The sequence below is a fragment of the Lepus europaeus genome, chromosome 3, assembly GCF_033115175.1.
Source record: "Lepus europaeus isolate LE1 chromosome 3, mLepTim1.pri, whole genome shotgun sequence".
NCBI classification, from domain to species: Eukaryota; Metazoa; Chordata; class Mammalia; order Lagomorpha; family Leporidae; genus Lepus; species Lepus europaeus.
This window is the reverse complement of record NC_084829.1, coordinates 57,375,728-57,390,939: the sequence shown is the minus strand read 5'-3', so window position 1 is coordinate 57,390,939 and position 15,212 is coordinate 57,375,728. Positions and strand designations below refer to the sequence as shown.

Sequence of the window (15,212 nt, the reverse complement as noted above, 5' to 3'; positions counted from 1 at the left end):
GTTTTAGCATTAAAAAAAGTTTTTCTTTGGTTCATTCCTATTCTGTAAGGGGGCCTATTCTTGTTCCTTTTGCCAACCCAGACGAGCTATCAAGATTTGACATGATAGCGAGTCTTTGTAAATTATTAAAGCAAAACTCCCCTTTCTGTAGGGTTAACTGTGTGGCAGCATGTGTGAGAAGGCTGAGGGAACGTCTGACTCAGAGACTCGGCTGATAGCAATGTCAGAAACTAAATTCCTTTACAGAAAAGTTCCTGTCTATCTTGTGCCAATTGTAAAATAGGTATTATTTATGCATGAATCTTCTTTTCATGATTTAATAACACAAAGGCTCTCAGTAGAATTTGGCATCTATGCATAGATATAATAGCATGATTTATTCATTCAACAAACATGCTTTTCTATACAGAAAATAAAGGATATACATATGAATATATATGTTTGTATACATGTATGTATATATATGTATGCATGTATATATGTGTGTGTGTATCTTTATATGAATCTGTTAGTGAGAGCTTAGTGTATAATATGCATTATTCTGTTACTTAATCCTGTGATATAGATGTTACCATTATTCCCATTTTATGGTTAATGAGACTGAGGCCCAGAGAGAGAGAGTACATAACTTGCTTATGGTTACCTAGTGGAGACAGAGTTGAGGATTTGGATCTGGGTAGCCTGCCTCCAGAGCTCAGGCACTTACCTCTGTACAATGTTACCTTCCTCTAGTCCCTGGTCTCTAGGAGCTCATAGTTGAGTTGACTGACAGACCTGCAAACAAGTAAAACATAAGGCATGTTTTGTGATGTGCTATGGAAGCACCACAACTGAGATGAGTCCTGAAAGGTAGGAGAAAGTTTATCAAGCAGGTGGTGGAAGCAAGTATCTCACAAGAGACAAACACACACACATAGAGACGTGGGCAGCTCCAGGTAGTGCTGGAAGATGGAACTGAATGGGTAAGATAGAGGCCAGATGAGGCTTGTGTATCACATTAAATAGTTGGACTTCTGTGATGGGGATGAAGAGGTGGGGAATAGATGAATTGGAATTCTTGCTCAGAATCCGTCTAATTCCTTATTTCTGATCTCCCCACATGGATTAGAAGAGTAGCAAGTGATTATTATTAAAGTTGATATGTCCTCAACTACCATTTTTCTTTTACAAGCCCACTATTGCCTGGTTAATGGCCTATTCATTCATTCATTCATTCATTTGTTTGTTTGAAAAGCAGAGACAAATGTCCTATCTTCTGGTTTGCTCCCCAAATGCCCTGAATATCCAGGGCTCTTCTGGCAGAAGCTGTGAGCTGGGAACTCAATCTGGGCCTCCCATGTGATCAGCATGGACCCAAGCTGTTATCTACTCCCACTCACAGTGTGTATCAGCCAGAAGCTGGAATCAGGAGCAGGACCAGCAGAACCAATATGGGATGTGGGTATCCCAAATGACATCTTCATTGCACACCAACACCCACATCAAGTTGTTCTTCATGATTTCTGTGATGTAGCCGGTAAAGCCTCTGCCTGCAGTACTGGCATCCCATATAGGCACTGGTTCGAGTCCTGGCTGTTCCACTTCCAATCTAGCTCTCTACTATGGCCTGAGAAAGCAGTAAAAGATGGCCCAAGTCCTTGGGCCCCTATACCCGCATGGGAGACCTGGAAGAAGCTCCTGGCTCCTGGCTTTGGATTGGCATAGCTCCGGCTGTTGCAGCTGATTAGAGAGTGAACCAGTGGATGGAAGACCTCTCTCTCTCTGCTTCTCTCTCTCTCTGCCTCTCCTTCTCGTTCTGTGTAACTCTTTCAAATAAGGCACAAAGACAGAAAGAGAGAGAGAGAGAGAGAGAGAGAGAGAGAGATACGGAGAGAGAGAGAGAGAGAAAGAGAATATTTCATTTATTAGTAAGTTTACTCCCCAAATGGCTACAATAGCCAGGACCGGGCTAAGCCAAAGCCAGGAACCTGGAACTCCAATCTGAGTCTCCCACATGGGTGGCAGGTACCCAATTATACTACCCACTGCCTCCCAGGCTGTATTATTAGGAAGCTGGATTAGAAGCAGGGCAGCCAGGACTCCAACCAGTGCCGATATGGGATGCTGGCGTTGCAGGTGGTAGCTTAATCTTCTGTGCCACGACACAGCACAGCCCTCACCTTGTGCTTGTCCTTGAGTGCCTATCCTCTCTCTTTGTTGCCTGTTGAACTCCCCTTCACTACTTCTTTATCATGTCTTCATTCAAAATAGGCTGTAGAAAATGGTTTGATGTTCATGAAATAGACAAATGTAAGCAGCAGGCTTCTTCTCTTGTGTGGTTCTGCTGGCTTCTTAAGGTAGCTATATTCTTTTTTTTTTTGGCCACCAAGGCTTGTGCTTCTAAACACCAACAGCCTTCTTTCCTTTCTTGCCCACCACCGGCTTCTTGCCTGCAACCCACTTCTCATCTGATTTGGCTGCCAGTACTGTTGCTGCCTTCTCTATCAGGGGTTTGAGATTCCCGGGTACATGGTTTGGCACATGGTGTTGGCATGGAGGTGTAGCTTTGGAATGATTCTCAGGTTTTTCAGTGGGTTCTTCTTCAACACTGTGACAATTCTAGTGTGGTGCGTGGAGGGCTCTTTGGGTCTCTGGGCTTTCCAAGATCCTGGAATGGTCTATTTTGATCATCTTGTGCATGGGAAGCTTGTAGTTACTCTTAAGGGAAGCAGCGTTGTGCCAAATGCCACACAATTCATCTGGCTTCCAGAAAGCACTTTCAGTCCAAATGCAGAACATCCCACGTGTCTACCAGGAGCAAGTTTCAAAGTGTTCAGTTTGCTTACATTCGCAAAGTAATTCCTGGAAGGTTTCTGAAGCCCTCAGTGGTACTGGTGTCCTAATTATAGATGATGCAAGGTTGCCTATATGCTAGAAACAAGGACAGTTTCTCCTCTTGCCCTTGGCAGCCCCCATTCACTGAGAAGTGCATTATACCAGGCTTTCAGTTCCTTAAGAAGCAACACAACCTTCAACTTCTCTTTGACCACCAAGTTAAGAAATTTTCTGAATTACAGTGACTTCTAGATATGAAGTGCTCATAAGGCCAAGGCAGCCCAGGAAGAGCAGATGATATGTCACTTTGGGTTGTGTTCACCCTGAGGTGCCAGTGGTGCAGGTTCTGGTTGGTGCAAGCATGCAGTCTCTTTATCCCATATTTCCAAAAGCACCCTGGTCAGTTCAGTAGTCCTACCACCTTGAACTCTAGGAACTTACACCAGACCTGCAGTACTCTGGTCTGATGGCCTGCTGACCCCCTGACAGCATAGCGATGTTTGTTGTTTCTGTGCAAGTTGGTGTGAACAAAATTCGCAATTTGTGCTCCAGTGGGAACCTCGAACATAACAGGCAAAGTGACATTTGTGCCTGATGCCTCTCCCTTTTCCGAGTACATCTGTGTCAGAGTTGGGCACATGCGTGGCAGGGAGAGAAGAAAGCCATGCTTCTCTCAACCCAGCAGAACTGAATGGAAGGAGATGGCGTGGTGGCCTGCTTAGGAAAGATAGCCAATAAATTGTAGTTTCTTCCTTTTCTCCCCTCTCCTAAGTGGTGAGTTCAGTTCATTCACTGAGGGCTATATCATCTGGTCTAAAATATCTCTTCCCATCTGGCATTTGAATGATTTTATTGAATAAATGAATGAATGATAGAAACACATACACACACACACATTCACACACACACTACAAAGCTTATGAAATGTGTACAATTAGTGGTACAGTTAGTAAGTACCACAGAAGTCCAGAAAATGGAGAGAGGTTTCCCTGTCCCCAAATGGACTCTTAGGAAACAACTGCTTTCTGGAAGAATTGGGATTAAGTTGATCTTTAAAATAAGAGTAGGGGCTGGCTAGGCATTAGAGAGTGGGCCTGGGAACAAGAGAAGCAGAAGTACCGAGGACTGTCTGGATGTGGGGATGTACATGAGGGAAGAACAAGACAGAGCTGGAAAAGTTCATTAAGGTCAGAATACATTCCAGATGGTCCCTGATTGAAACTTTATTTTCTGTTCTCCATGAAGACACTTATGCAGGTTGAGTAGCATGATCCAGACATTTTAGGAAGATTAAACACATGCAGGGTGCTTCATAGGAACAGGGGAGGGAATAGTTGAGTGCCCACTGCAGTAGTCTAAGTGTGAGGTGGTTAGAGTCCGAACTTGGGCCTAAGCCATGGCACTCTCTGCTGGCAACCGGGGATCACTGCTGATGGAAATCTGAGGATGCCTTCACCTTCTCTTTGGAAGGATCAACTGAGAGAGAGAAGGGAGTGTGGGAAATGGCGGTGGAGGCCAATTATTTGCTTGGGGGCAAAGCAGCATTCTGAGGCATGTTCTTTAGGGCAGGTAAAACTCACCTCCTCTCTCCATTTCAATGCTTCTCCTATCAGTTCTCCTAAGACCTGAAATTGTCAAGAGTTGGTAGCAAGTTGGCTTTTGGCTCCTTGTCTCACAATCCCTGTGCAGTGTTCTGGAAACTAACAGCTTCTGCTGACATTTTCCTATTTTGATGCCATATGTGGTCTTGAACTGAGGTTTTGTGTCCTCAAGATTTGGTTAAACGCCGTCCATGGTACCTGTGAGAGCCACCTATTCAACATGTGCCCATAGCCTGTGCCTTTTCTAACGTACGCGTTTGGAGAAAATCAGCATTACTCATGTTGCCATAAGAGCAACTCTGATTGTAGCTTATAGCTGGAATAAAAATAAATGAGCTTTGGTAATTCAGGATGATTTGAATGTCTCTGTATCAAACACTCCAGACATTTCTAGTGCAGTTGAAACAAGAAGTAGACTCACAAGTGAGAAATTCTGACATGGAAGTAGCCACAAAGGAGATGAATCAGAAAATGTGACTGTGCAGTTTCAGCCAGCTTCCAGTGGGACCAATCCCTTGACGAAGCGTCATGTGGAATGCACTGTACGTTAGCATCTTTGGCTGCTGTAATCCCTTTAGTTATTCTGATTGCATAATTCATATTCAAATGTCTATAAAGATTTGTAATGGAGATTGCTAATATAAGCTCAATTAATAACACATGTATGTTTTATGTCACTCCACTAGAGAATTAAATGTTTCTAAGGTTGAGTAAACAAAAAAAGCTATCCTGATTTTCTCTCATAAATATGTGTTGGGATTTCTATTGCATATTAACACAGGTCACTGGGATGCTTAGGAATTCTTAATGGGGGCTAGCACTGTGAAACAGTGGGTTAAGCCATTACCTACAGTTCTGGCATCCCATATGGATGCTGATTCAAGTCCCGGCTGCTCCGCTTCTTTTTTTTTTTAAAGATTTTATTTATTTGAGAGGTAGAGTTAGACAGTGAGAGAGAGAGACAGAGAGAAAGGTCTTTCTTCCGTTGGTTCACTCCCCAGATGGCCACTACAGCCGGAACTACACTGATCCGAAGCCAGGAGCTTCCACCTGGTCTCCCATGCGGGTGCAGGGCCCAAATACTTGGACCATCCTCCACTGCCTTCCCGGGGACACAACAGAGAGCTGGACTGGAGGAGGAGCAGCTGGGACTAGAATCCGGTGCCCATATGGGATGCCAGTGCCTCAGGTGGAGGATTAGCCAAGTGAGCCACAGCGTCGGCCCTGGCGGCTGCTGGACTTCTAATCCAACTCTAGGCTAAGGCCTGGGAAAGCAGTGGAGGATGGCCCAAGTGCTTGAGCCTCTGGACCCACATAGGACACGAGAAGAAGCTCCTAGCTTTGGCCTGGCTCAGCCCAGGTCGTTTTGGTCACTTGTGCTATCAGCTGATGGAAGATCTCTCTCTCTCTCTCTCTCTCCTTCTCTCTCTGCGTAACTCTGCTTTCAGATCAATAAATAAATCTTTAAAAAGTTTTTAACCACTTTAGACTAGAAAAGATAATTGGGGGTGGTGGTGTTTGGCATAACAGTTTAGACACCACTTGGGATCCCCACTTCCCACAATGAATAGCCTGGGATTGACTCTTGGTTCTGCTCCTTATTCCAGCTTCCTGCTAATGCATACTCTTGGAGGAAACAGGGTGGCTCAAGTCTTTGGTTCCCTGCCACCCATGTGAGAGACCTGGATTGAGTTCCCAACTCCTGGCTTCAGCCTTTAGCGCTGGCTATTGTGGTCCTTTGAAGGTGCACCAGCAGATGGGAGATCTCCGTCTGACTGCCTGTTTCTCTTATTCGCTTTCAAAAAAAAAATAAATAAATTCTAAAATGTAATTATATGCATTTATTCCTTTGATCTTTAGTATTTTTTATTGTACAATATATTTTTGAAAGGGTCAGCAACAAGAATGCTTGACCATTCAGATATTCTTTTTTTTAAAAAAAAAATTATTTAATTTATTTGAAAGTAATAGTTACAGAGAGATCTTCCAACTGCTGGTTCACTCCCTAAATGGCCTCAACAGCCAGTTCTGGGTCAGGCTGAAACCAAGAGTTAGGAGCTTCTTCCAGAACTCCTACGTGGGTGCAGGGGCCCAAGCACTTGGACCGTCTACTACAGCTTTCCCAGGTGCATTAGCAGGGAGCTGCATCAGAAGTGGAATAGCTGGGACTCAAACTGGTGCCCAGATGGGATGCTGGCATCTCAAACGGTGGCTTAATCTGCTGCTCCATAGTGCCAGTCCCAGTCCTACAGCCTTTAAGCATCCTCATCATGATAGCAAGAGCTCTTGCATTTAGTGTATGCTTATCTCATCGGTGATACATGAGCGTTGCTCTCTGGGGTCTTTCCTATTCTTTTCTCAATCTTCCACGCAGTTGTCTGGTGTGGGTGCTCACTTTCCAGAGGAGGGAAATTGCCAGGGTCAACCAGCTAGTGGGTCGTGGAGCTAATCCCAGGCGCACAACTTGAGCACTCTGAGTAGAGGGTGGAGAATTCCGAGTGTTCACATTTCAGATGCTAGATGCTTACCCTAATTAACCTTCTTAAAAGTGTTTTAATCACCTTGAGTCTTTGTTTTTTACCTACATAGATATGTATGGATGAGATCATTTATTTTTTAACTATGAATTCTGTTAGTCAAAACCAATTTGAAAATGGCATTGAAAAGCTGGTTTTTGTCTGCATTTTATTGGCCTGATCTTTCTGTGGCAGAGCACCTAGGAAGTAGTAAGTTCATTTTGTCTCTCAGCCCACTCTCACGAACCTGTCAATGTATAAGAACTCTCAGGCCCAAGACACATTCATACATCTGGAGTTGAGTCTGGAGTTTAAAAAGTAAATATTTTAGAGCTAGAAAATAATTTTAGAGCTAGAAAATAATCCAGCATGCTAGATTATCAGTTACACTTCACTGATTCCAGTTTTTTATGCACCCCACAACAAGATTGCCTACATTTTCTCAGACTAAGAATCTGACACCTTCTCATTGAGCTGAAAGAATATCTGATCAAAATTGCTAGATAGGGCTGGCATTGTGATGCCATGGGTTAAGCCGCTGCCTGCAACGCCGGTGTCCCATATGGGCACCTGTTTGAGTCCCAGCTGCTTCACTTGTGATCCAGCTCCCTGCCTAATGCACCTGGGAAAGCAGTGGAAGATGGCCCAGATCCTTGGACCCCTGTACCCACATGGGAGACCTGGATGAATGAAGTTCCTGGCTCCTGGTTTTGGCCTGGCCCAGTCTTGGCCATTGTGGCCATTTGAGGAGTAAACCAGTGGATAGAAGATCTCTCTGTCTCTCCTCTCCCTATCTACCTCTGTAACTCTGCCTTTCAAATAAATAAAATAAATCAAAAAAAAAAAAAAAAAAAGAAAAAAAAGAAAAGGCTGGAACTCCCAGGTTATTGCCCAAGCTTTAGCAATAGGTCATTTCCCTCTGCTATGAAAACCTTGGCCTATGAGCTTATGTCTTCCTCCATCACAAGCAACTGGATTATTGAGCCTGACAGTTTTGACTCAGGAGTTGGAGAACAGACAGGGACAGGCCTAGCACAGGTGACAGGTGTGTGTGTGTGTGTGTACTGTTTGCTGAAATGGTAAACACAGAGGAAGAAGTGGGTTTGGGTGAAAATAATAATTTCTGGGGTGGGCATTTGGCCTAGTGGTTAAGATGTCCATGGCCCTTATTAAGGTACCTGGATTCGATACCCAGCTCTGCTGTTGACTCCAGCTTCCTGCTAATGCAGACCTTGGTGGGTAGCAGTGACGGCTCAAGTGATTGGGTTCCTGCCACCACATGGGAGACCTGGATTGTGCTCCCAGCTTTAGCTACAACTGTGGGCTGTTCTGACTATTTGGGAAGTGAACCAGCAGAATAGAACTCTCTCTCTTAAATAAGCAAGTTCTAAAAATTAGTTCCACCTTGGATATGTTACATTTGCCCTGTCTATTCTGTATTCTAGTGTCTGGATTTTCGGGAAGATGAGTTTGTATTTGGGAATCATTAGTACATAGATGTTATTAAATCCACGAGACTGGTTGAAATGACCTAGGGAGTGACTATCGATAGAGACAAGAATAGAATTGAGCATGAGTCCTGTCTTCCAGTCTTGAGAGTTTGGGAAGAGGACTGTTTGAATGAATTAAGTTGGGTCTGAAGAGTTCTTTGTACTTATTGAGCTGCCACCTAATTTTACGTGTAAACAGACTGTAATCTACTGTTATAAAAAGTATCCAAGTCTCAGACAATCACAGCTTTTGTCTACCACAGTTATGAAGTTGTTCAAACCAGGTTCAGACAAGGCAGCCACCACACTTTATCCAGCTGTGCCATCTCTGTACCTCACTTCCGCTTTCTATATGTCACTTCATCAAAAGCTCTGGTTATAAATATAACCTTCACATGTGGTGGGGTACAGTGTTCCAAACCATTTTTGATCTGCACTGCTGCCAGATTTCTAGAATTGCAAATAAAAGCAGATTAAGATCTGCAAAAATAAATTTGTTATGATTTTCTCTTTTAACAGGAATGTTTCCCATATGACTTCCACTTTTCCCTTGGAAATATAGATGCCTTAAGCATAGAGAGTTCAGGGTTCTTGACTTTCACTTAAGGATTCCTATTTTAGGTCAAGACAAGACCACTCTGGTGGAGAGTAGAGGAGGTAGCAGATTAGGATTCCCCAGACAGCCTGAGGCTCCTTCCCTGCGCTGCATTCCTTTCTACTAAGCCACTTCCTTGGCTTCCCCGCTCTTTTCCTTCTGTTGTTTCTGTTTTTGAGTCTTGGGGATGCTTTCTGCCTTGATGATTGCAGTATAGGTTGTTGTAAAGCTGTGAGATATATATTTTTAATTTGCACTGTTTAAACTTTTTAAAAGTACTATTAACAAGGTTATCTTCATAGTCAGGAGATCGCCACTGTGTAGACAAGTCCAATAAGCACAAGCTCTTAATCTTGAGAAGATAGCAGGGTGTTTCTCTGTTCCTTTCCTGCTTAGGTTGTTAAATGGTCTTCCATTTCCCTTTCCTTTTCAAGTATGTAGGACCAGGCGGCTTTATTTGCATAACCTCAGAACACTTCCCCTCTGTGGAAGGTTTGACTGTACAGCTTATACCTCAGTTTGGCTAATTATTCGGAAAAGGCAAAGATCTTAAAGGAAATGTTTGTTTCCTTTTCCTCTTTGGAATTTGAGAGAATGAATTGGGTTAATAAAGTCACATTCCTTTTGTTAGCTGCCTGCAAAGGATCTTACTGAATAAATCCCCTTCAGTTGACTCAGCTTTTGTTACACTTTGCTGTACCTGCCTTTTTGAGGTTCTAGAGTCTCAATTAATGGACTCTTTGAAAAGGTTTCATCTGTTACAGATTTGCAATCAGCAGGCATACAAATACAGAAGCATGTAAGGTAGGTGGATGATACTGAATGAAAAGTGCTAATGTAGAGAATGTTTATTCTTTCAAAGAGCTCATGAAACCAAGATTACGTTGGTGAAGGGATTCATGTGCTTGCCTAGGAGAACAGTAAGAAAACTGAACTTATCTTTCTAACATATAATTCTCATCAAGGTCAATATTTTGAAGTGGGAAGCCTTCTTGCCATCTTTTTTCTCTTGTACTCAGGGCCACCTGTTGTCTTAAAAACTTTTAAATACTTTAAGCTGTGAGCAAAGGTAAATTAAAGAAAACGTTTGGATAACCACTTATGCATTCCAAATTCTCATGGATAATGGTGAATCAAATCATTGAGATCATTCAAGATCTAGTTTATTTACCTCTGACCAGAACAGTCCTTAAGTTGTTCTGTGAAGACTGGAATTAATTTTAAATAACAAAACCAGAACTTCCCTTGGAATTCTGTTTTGCATTTAACAGCCTTCTTGCCTGAGATCTTTGCCCTAAATCTCTAAGACCACTTCCTGTTGTGTCATCTGTGAAGAGCATGATGTGTAGCCCACCTGCTACTGGGTTACTATTGGTCTTTGTGAATCTAAGAGTGTTAAGGTTGAAGGGGATGTTATGAGTTTATCTGAGTCAAAGGTTCTAGTGATAGTTTCCCCTCTGCCCCAGTACTTTTACTGTTAAAATCTTGCATTGTCTAAAGTGTAATTGGCAGTGAGTTAACTGTACATGATCATCAGTAAGCTGTTTGTTTTCTAGGCTCATGGTTTCATGTGTCTGTACCTTTTCCTCCTAGGTCTAGCTCTTAATTTTCCAAACATCATCTTTGTTGACCTCTTCTAAGCCACCTTTCTCTATCACCTCTTTTTTTAAGTTGTGAAAATAATGAGTGTGGCTCAAGACAATCAAACTATGGAAATTGAGCATATCTGAACAAAGTTTAGTTTGTGCCTTGAAAGAGTTGAGATCAGCTCTGGAAAATGACAGCAATGTTTCAGGAAAATTATTGTTTTATAGTAGCACTTTGTAGTTAACTAATATTTCATATTTTTCAAAGCATGTTCCTATTCATTTAATATGAACACGCACCCTGCACATTGAGTAGGATGTGTATTAGCAACCCTGTTTGACAAAACTGAGGCTCAGAAAGATTTTAGCTAAAGATTATAAAGCTAGATGGAGGCAGACATCCCTCATCCTTGCTCTCTCCTTAGGAGAGCTCCATCTCAGATAAAATTTACGGAATTTGGTGAGAAATTTCAGAGAGAAGACAGATTCCAGTAGACCGGAGCAATTATTTATCTTTTCAGTGTGACTTGTTCCAAGGAGTATGTATACCTGTCTATCTCTGAGAGCAGGTTCACAGCCTGTATTTGTGCTGGCCACCATAGGGTGCCAAAGCATTATTAGCAAGCCACTTTGGTCTAATACTACCATGTCCATGCCACAGCCTCTACAGATCCTATTCAGTAATCAACTGGTAAAGTAGATAATCAATTCTGGGGCTGGGATATACAACTGCCTTATTAGCAGTGACTCGCACTCTATGCTGCTCAGCATCACTAAGGTGGTGAAGACCGGATACCTATCTTAATCTGTGTTAAAATTAAACACTTTGTGCACTGTTGGTGGGTAAGTAAAATGATGCAGTTGCTTTGCAAAACACTATGGCAGCCCTTTAAAAAAATCAAAATAGAATTATCATATGACTAGCAATTCCACTTCTAGATAAGTACCCCCAAAGAATCAAAAACAGGATCTTGAAGCAATATTGGACACCCATGTTCATAGCAACTTTATTAGCAATAGCTAAGAGGTAGCAGCCACCCAGGTGTCCATTGATGGGGCAGTTGATAAACAAAGTGCTGTGTAGACCTGTACATACAATGGGATATCATTCAGCCTTAAAAAGGAAGAGAAATCTGATATGTGCTACAACATGTATAAACTTTGAGAACATGTTGCTACGTAAAATGAGCTACTCACAAAAAAGACAGGTACAATACTGTGGATTCCACTTGTGTCAGGTGTCCAGGATAGTTGATTTTATAGAAATGGGAAGTGGGATGGTGGAATGGTAGTTACCAGGGGCCGGAGGGAGTGGGAATAGGAAATTGTTTTCTGGGTGGAGTTTTACTTTTGCAAGATAAAAAGAATTGGTGAGATTGGTTTCCCAACAATGAGAATGTACTTAACACTTCTGAATTATATACTTGAAAATAGGAAGATACATTTCATGTTTTGTATATTTTACCACAATTACAAAACAATTAAGTATGGGGCCAACCTTGTGGTATAGGGGGTAAAGCTGCTGCCTGCAATGTCAGCATCCCATATGGGTGCCAGTTTGTGTCCCAGCTGCTCCATATCTGATCCCTCTCCCTGCTAGTGGCCTGGGGAAAGCAGCACAAGATGGCTCAAGTGTTTGGACCCCTTACACCTGCCTGGGGAAATTCAGATGAAGCTCCTAGCTTGGCTTCAGCCTGGCCAAGCACTGGCTGTTGTAGCCATCTGGGGAGTGAAGCAGCAGATGGAAGATCTGTCTTTTCTCTTTCAGTCTCTCTCTCTGTCTCTCCTTCTTCCTCTGTATCTCTGACTTTCAAATTAAAAAAAATTAAGTGTAAAAAGAAAAACTATAGGCAAAGAGGCAAAAGAGTAACAATAAATTCATGTGCCCCAAATGGGAAGACCATTATTGAAGATATGCACTTAGTTTACAAGTTAAGTAAGAGGAAATTGTATGTAGCAAGTGCTGAGAAAAGGACTTAATTCTAATTGGAGGACATTTCCTTGTATACCCAGTTGAATGTGACTTTGGATTGGATATTAGATGGCAAGACATGTTACTTTGTATGAATGAAGTGGGAGTGGGTAATTACTTTTTCCCCCTAAAGCCTTACAAATTTTAAAAAATAAATTTGAAGGCCGGCGCCGTGGCTCACTAGGCTAATCCTCCGCCTTGCGGCGCCGGCACACCGGGTTCTAGTCCCGGTCGGGGCACCGATCCTGTCCCGGTTGCCCCTCTTCCAGGCCAGCTCTCTGCTGTGGCCAGGGAGTGCAGTGGAGGATGGCCCAAGTGTTTGGGCTCTGCACCCCATGGGAGACCAGGATAAGCACCTGGCTCCTGCCATTGGAACAGCGCGGTGCGCCGGCCGCAGCGCGCTACCGCGGCGGCCATTAGAGGGTGAACCAACGGCAAAGGAAGACCTTTCTCTCTGTCTCTCTCTCTCTCTCACTGTCCACTCTGCCTGTCAAAAAAATAAATAAATAAATAAATAAATAAAATAAAAAAAATAAAAAAATAAATAAAAAATAAATTTGAGAGAGGGGAGAGAGAGAAAGAGAGAGTGAGTGAGCTTTTATACCGTGCTTCATTCTCCAGGTATTAGCAATGGCAAGGTTGGGCTGAGGCTAGAGCCCAGAGCCAGGGACTCAATCCAGGTCTCCCATGTGGGTGGCAAGAACCGGATTTCTTGAGCTGTCATTTCTGTCTCCCACCATATGATTTGATGAGAAGTTGGAGTCAGAAGCCAGAGCTGGGAATTGAACCCAGGCACTCTCATGTTGGATGTGAGCATTTTAACTGTTAGGCTAAACATCCATTCCCATTATCATTATTGTTAAAAGTAGAGAATCTACATAGAATGTAAACTCTTTGTTAATGTTTTCAGGCCTATTGTACAATAAGTTTGTGTTATATTCTGAAATAAACAATATTGGCCTAAAATAATATGTACTTGAGTATTAAAAATTTCATAATCAGTTCATGTTTCAAAAACTGTTCAGAAACTTCATGTAAATAAATATATTGTTGTTAAGAGCTAGGATTTTCAGTAGGAGAGAAGAGAGGTGCAGGTATAAAATCAGACAAATTAAGAACATCCCCATAATCCTAAAATTGTATTGGAAATATCAGTTTGAATTCATTAAAGGAGAAAAACCATTTCCTAGCTCTGTCCACTGAAAAGTTCTAGAAACAATGATCAATGCCATAGCAAAGCTTGTATTGTGATGTCCTAATTATTTCTTATAGAAAGAAATTAAGGCTGTGTTTCTGGTTGGGTTCCTTAAGCAAAGCCTGAGGGGAATTCTTGTGCAAGTGGTTCTTGAGAGACAGCCCTCAGGAGGTGAGAATGGGAAGCAGAGTAGGGTGGGGCTAGTTAACAAGCCAGGGTGTGGGCTTGGCTGGAGAACAACTTCACTCTCCTCCGATTTGAGCTTCATTGTACAAATTGCACCACAGTTCATCTCAACTGGAAGCAAGCTTTTTGTTCCTCATTTCTCAGCCATTGGTCATGGCTGAATGGGGACGTGAGGAAGCTCCAATTTAGTGTAGCAGAGCCTCTGAAGAGGGGCAGCCATGAACCATTAGCAGCCAATACTCACAGCAGCAGGGAAGTTAATTTCTTCTTCAGTTGGGGGTTTGGGATGGGGGACCCATGGAAACCTCAGACTTCCTGGAGAAATAAATGGCTGATTTCAGTTCTGGAATAGGAAATGCTGAATGAGCCTGACACATTTTATCAAACTGGAAAGCAAGGAAGCATAAACCTAAATCAGATCAAACTATTTTTTTTAGATTTATTTAGTTGAAGGCAAAGGGGAGTTGGCAGGGATAGGGGGAACAGAGAGAAAGAAAAAGAGAAAGAGATCTTCCATTCATGGTTCACTCTCCAAATGCCCAGGGCTGTGCCAGGCCGAAGCCAGAAGCCAGAAGTTTCATCCAGGTCTTCCATGTGGGTGGTAGGGACCCAACTACTTGGGCTGTCTTCTGCTCCTTTTACAGGTGCATTGGCAGGGAGCTGGATCAGAAGTGGAGCAACTGGGACTAGAACTGATGCTCATATGGGATGCTGCCTTTGCAGGCAGTGGCTTAACCCACTGTGCCATGATGCTGTCCCCCAACTGTTAATTCTTACTACAAATTTGCACAACTTTCAGGGGACAGGAATATGTTGAATGATATGGTAAAAGATGGTTAGCAGAATTAGACTGTGGAACTTTGGATGAATGCAATAAATTATAAGAAAAAAAATGAGAGTGGGATCCTATAGGTGAAAAGAGATGTAAGAGGCCTGCCAACCAACTGCAACACATTTGCCTTGTTTGGATGAACAAACCAAATGTATGAAAGTAATTCCTGATAAAATTGAAGAAATGTGAACACTTAATGTTTGATGATATAAACCAATTTATCTTAATTTTATAGATTGGTAATAGTATTGTGATTTTGTTAAAAATAGTCCTTATCTTTTATTATTTATTATTATTTAATAATATAGTCATTATTATCATTTAATAATATAGTTATTATTATTTAATAATATAGTTATTATTATTATTATTTAATAGTGAAACAGTAAAATCCCTGGGAGTGTAACATAGTCCAGTGAGATGGA

At 42.3% G+C, this 15,212-nt stretch overlaps 1 protein-coding gene and 1 pseudogene across 1 annotated transcript in view; one reads left to right on the top strand and one right to left on the bottom strand.

Moving 5' to 3' along the window:
• Positions 1 to 15,212, top strand: part of LOC133755991 (dystonin-like) — a 492,822-nt gene that overhangs the window by 56,214 nt on the left and 421,396 nt on the right.
• LOC133756936 (large ribosomal subunit protein uL4-like) lies at positions 2,380 to 3,433 on the bottom strand (annotated as a pseudogene).